Raw genomic sequence first — 5,314 nt, 5'->3', positions numbered from 1 at the left:
GTTTTAATTGTGGCACAGCTTAATCACTGGCTGTGCACAGATTATGCCACATGGTTAAAATAATTATGGGGATTTGATAAGATAATGCTTTGAATTCATATAATGTTTCTTTTCCAAAAAGCTCTACACTTTAAAAGGAGAGAGAGAGAGAGAGCAAAGAAGGAAAGCCATTCAATTCCAGCTTTGGTTGTTTTTTGCACCTTGTCAGGGCTGGTTGGTAATTATATATCTATAGATATATAGATACAGATAGATAGATAGATAGATAGATATACATAGTTATTTAAGGTCATAGTCTACTTGTCTAAGAAAGTATTTTATCCAGTACTCAAAGATTCTGAATATAGTGTGAAATGATACATACTTGATTTGCTAGCTAATGCCAGACTATACAACTGTTAGCCTAGGCAAGCCTGTATGGATGCATTAGTTCTAAATCTAAACATTTGCTTACAAAGCTGATAGCTACTGGCTCCATGAGCAGTTCTTTACTTTCAGAAGAGTGCAGTCTGGTCATAAACCTTTCTCAGAACTACCATACAATTTGTATGGTTTATTGAACATTCATTCATTCATTCCAAGTAGTATGCCTATTATGTGCTAGTCAGTAAGTTCAGTCACTCAGTCATACCCGACTGTTTGCGATCCCATGAACTGCAGCACGCCTGGCTTCCCTGTCCATCATCAACTTCCGGAGCTTGCTCAGACTCATGTCCATCAAGTCAGTGATGCCATCCAGCCATCTCATCCTCTGTCATCCCCTTCTCCTCCCACCTTCAATCTTTCCCAGCATCAGAGTCTTTTCCAATGAGTCAGCTCTTCCCATAAGGTGGCCTAAGTTTTGGAGTTTCAGCTTCAGCATCAGTCCTTCCAATGAATATTCAGGGTTGGTTTCCTTTAGGATTGACTGGTTTGATCTCCTTTCAGTCCAAGGGATGCTCAAGAGTCTTCTCCAACACCACAGTTCAAAAGCATCAATTCTTCAGCACTCGACTTTCTTTATGGGCTCAGTCAGTAAAGAGTCTGCCTGCAATACGGGAGACCTGGGTTCGATTCCTGGGTCAGGAAGATCTCCTGGAGAAGGAAATGGCAACCCACTCCTGTGTTTTTGCCTGGAGAATTCCAAGGACAGAGGACAGGGCTACAGTCCATGGGGTCACAAAGAGTCAGACATGACTGAGTGACTTTCACTTCACATCTTTCTTTATGGTTCAACTCTCACATTCATACATGACCACTGGAAAAAACATAGCTTTGACTAGACAGAACTTTATTGGTAAACTAATGTCTCTGCTTTTTAATATGCTGTCTAGGTTTGCCATAGCTTTTCTTCTAAGGATCAAGTGTCTTTTAATTTCACGGCTGAAGTCACCATCTGCAGTGATTTTGGAGCCCAAGAAAATAAAGTCTGTCACTGTTTCCATTGTTTCTCCATCTATTTGCCATAAAGCGATGGGACTGGATGCCATGATCTTAGTTTTCTGAATGTTAAACTTTAAGCCAGCTTTTTCACTCATCTCTTTCACTTGCATCAAAAGGCTCCTTAGTTCTTTACTTTCTGCCATAAAGGTGGTGTCCTCTGCATATCTGAGGTTATTGATATTTCTGCCTGCAATCTTGGTTCTAGCTTGTGCTTCATCCAGTCTGGCATTTTGCGTGATGTACTCTGCATATCAGTTAAATAAGCAGGGTGACAATATACAGCCTTGACGTACTCCTTTCCCAATTTGGAACTAGTCTATTGTTGCATATGCCGTTCTAACTGCTACTTCTTTCTTTTTTTGTCAGTATTTAAATAAATTTAATAGGACCAAGCCCATATTCCTCAATGTTAGACTAAATCTTAAGAACAAACTGAACATTTAAAGCTGTTAAAAACAGGTTCTACATCTTATTAAAAAAAAATCAACTCAAACCCTTTCAATTAAGGCATTTGATGAATGTTATAGTGAATGTTTGTTAACTTGAGCAGAATATAAAGGTTGTTTAAAGTGTTCCCTTTAATACAACAAATACAAAACCTTGTGAGATCATACCTCTATAATTTCATGTCTTTGAACAGGTGAAACTATGGTTACCAAACAGCTACTGTTGTCCCAGTGTCTGATACAGGGTAACAGTAAATAGCTGTAGGTGCAGCATAAGACACCCGTTTATTTAGTCACAGTAGTGGATCTTACTCCTCATTTTATTCTAAATTTCGTCTTTACTGTTCAGATTCTCCAGGCTTACGGATGTCGTCAATCTTCAAAGTCATTCTAACCATTTGTGTTACAAGAGAGATCAGCTGCTTTTTGCCGATCAAGATTTCTATGACATTTTGATGTTTCATATCATATAATGTTTCATATCATTGGATCCCGAGGGCGGGGTTCACCTCCTTCACGTGTCTGGCCCGGAACTCAGTCATGGTCTGGATGGGGTTCATGCCGCTGTTCTCCGCGGGCTCCATGGGGATGGCCACCAGTCCCTCGGCAAAGGCGTGCATGGCGTACTGCTCCAGGGCCGGCCTCCTGGCTGACCATCAGGGCGCAGGCCATCTCTGTAGCACCCTGGCAATACACCATGCGGTTGTCCGGGATGAGGTTGCCGATGACACGCAGAGCATCATGACGGGAACGCTTGGCCTCCTCTATGATCATCTTATTTCCTCCTCTGATGAAAACGGTGATGGCTCTGGAGTTCTTACACTGCTCGATGACCAGCATCTTGTCTTTGGTGGTCCCAAACGAGATCTCTTTCACAAGACCTGCAAAGCCCAGCTTCTCAGCAGTGAGCTCTGAGAACCTAGGGGTGATGTGGCCACCTGTGGCAATGGGATCAACTCAATTTCAGATCCTCCAACCTAGTGAACCGCCGGCAGGTTATTCTGGAGAAGTAAATGATTAGCTTCATCATCAAAGCCCCAATGGCAAATAACTAGGTTAGCACCAGTTTCTTTAATGTGCTGGGTCATCTCTTCAAGCTTCTCCATTTCACACTTCTGAAGGGCTTTAAAATCTGCCACAGATGTCACATCCAGCTTATGCTTCATCTTTGGTTTCGGTGGCTCAAATGAACATGTGAGGATTGCAACCTTAGCATCTTCCACTTGCTTGGGCATCTGCGGGTGACTGAAGTCCTTGTCCACAATCAAGCCCTTGATTAGCTTGGTGTCCTTCAGCCACTCACCCACCTTGCCTTCTACCTTGATGAGCTGGAAGTCAATGTCCCTGTGCTGCATGTCGGCCACAGTGCGGACAGTGCACGGTGATCTCAGCCGTTTGTCAGTGATAGCTGTTCATTACTTTGGAGCCCAGCGTGGTCTTCGCTGTCTGGATCAGGGGCTCAGTGTTCTTCATGTCGACAAGGACACTGTCGCTGATCTTGTCCAGGTGCTCAATAATGATGCAGGCGGCCTGCTCCTGGCCATTGGTGATCCTGATTGGGTGAATGTGGAGGTCCAGCAGCTGCTCAGCCATTTTCAACATGACAACCACTCCTGTGGTTCCATCTCCAATCTCATCATCCTGTGATTTGGACAGTTCAGCCATCAGGTTGGTGATCTGATGGTCAACATCCATCATGCTTAACAGGGTGACACTATCATTGGTTATAGTCATGTCTCCATGCTTATTCACCATCATCTTATCAAGCCCATTTGGTCCAAGTGATGTTTTCATTGTATTTGCTACAGGCTTTGCTGCCATTATACGAGATTTGAGGGCCTCAAGTACCAAAAGATGAGACTTGCAGTCCTGATCCTTGATGATGAAGAAAGGACCGCCATAAATGTCGAAGTCGAGGGTCCCCACAGACCCCATGATGCAGTAGCAAGAGTTACTCTCCCTCAACCAGCGGAGACCATGCCAGAACTCAGAGCCCACCTTCCTCTTCAGGGCTATCTGTTGCTTCTTGATCTGCATACAGGTTTCTCAGGAGGCAGGTAAGGTGGTCTGGTACTCTCATCTCTTTAAGAATTTTCCATAGTTTGTTGTGATCCACATAGTCAAAGGCTATGTGCCAAGTGCTGTTCTGAACTCTTACAGTGAACAAGTTAAGCAAAATTTCTACCCTCATGTCCCTGACATTCTAGATGTAGGGGAATTGACAATAAACAAACAATAAAGTAATAATTTCAGATATGATTAGTCCTATGAATAAAATAAAACACAGTTGGGGATCAGAGTGACTTGAGTGGGGAACTTCTAGATAGATTAGAATGTATCTTTCTCAGAATATGACACTGAACAGGGTCCTGATCGTGAGAAGGAATCAGACATGTGAAGGTGTGGGAAGGGAATTTTAGGCATAAGGAAGAGAAAGTGTAAGGGGCTGAGTCTATGATGAGCTGAGTGGTTCTAGGAAAAGCAGGTGGGGCAGAGGGGCTGGAGGAGAGTGAGTAAAGTGTAGACTTATTGGAGCTGAGATGACACAGAGGCTAGGTCAGGGGACTGTACCCCATGGCAACAAGATTTAAATTTTAAGGTGATGGCAGGTCATGGAGGGTTCACATGGGCTGATTCACATTTTTGAAAAGTCATACTAGATGAGGAGATTAGACTAATAGGCAAAAACAGATAGGAAATACTAAGGAATGCAAACCATTTTTTTTTTAAGACATGTTGAGTTTGACATAGGTATCATACATGCAAGTGTGGGGTCTAATTGGAGAAGGAAATGGCAACCCACTCCAGTATTCTTGCCTGGAGAATCCCATGGACAGAGGAGCCTGGCAGGCCACAGTCCGTGGGGTCACAAAGAGTCAGACACAACTGAAGTGACTTAGCACACACGTGGGGTCGAATAGATGGTTGAAAATGTAAATCTTAGCGCTTAGGAGATAGGTCAGAGTTGGAGATGTCTATGCGGGAGTCCTTACTGTGTACATATAATCATTATGCTGGGCTTAGTTGCTCAGTCATGTCCACCTCTTTGCGACCCATTGGACTGTAGCCCACCAGGCTTGAATACAATTTTTATTTTCTCATTTGCTTGTTTAATAGCAATTAGATCAAAATATAGGTCTTAAATAAGTCTTATCTTTCAAAGGAGCCAGGTGGGAGGGCTAGCCAATTGGGCCAACAAAGCCACCATTGCTCAGAACTTTCTTGGAGTGATCGGGGCTCCCTTTTAGATTTGCTTTTTCCTCACAAGAAAGTCAGCCTAACTTTTTCATAGACTTATGTCTCATTTTTGATTGAAAAATAGAACCAACTTGGAAACTCATCTGCTGTTGTACTTATAACAAAGCTAAAAAAAAAAAGCAAAACTGATTATTTCACCAGAGGGAGATGACTTGATTCCACTGATGATTTTAAAATGACTTTGTCAT

At 42.9% G+C, this 5,314-nt stretch overlaps 1 pseudogene; it reads right to left on the bottom strand.

The window, feature by feature from the left end:
• Nucleotides 1-2,206: 2,206 nt before the first annotated feature.
• LOC122680560 lies at nt 2,207-3,803 on the bottom strand (annotated as a pseudogene).
• Nucleotides 3,804-5,314: the final 1,511 nt, after the last annotated feature.

This window comes from Cervus elaphus, chromosome 22 (genome assembly GCF_910594005.1).
Source record: "Cervus elaphus chromosome 22, mCerEla1.1, whole genome shotgun sequence".
NCBI lineage: Eukaryota > Metazoa > Chordata > Mammalia > Artiodactyla > Cervidae > Cervus > Cervus elaphus.
This window is presented reverse-complemented; position numbering and strand designations above follow the sequence as displayed.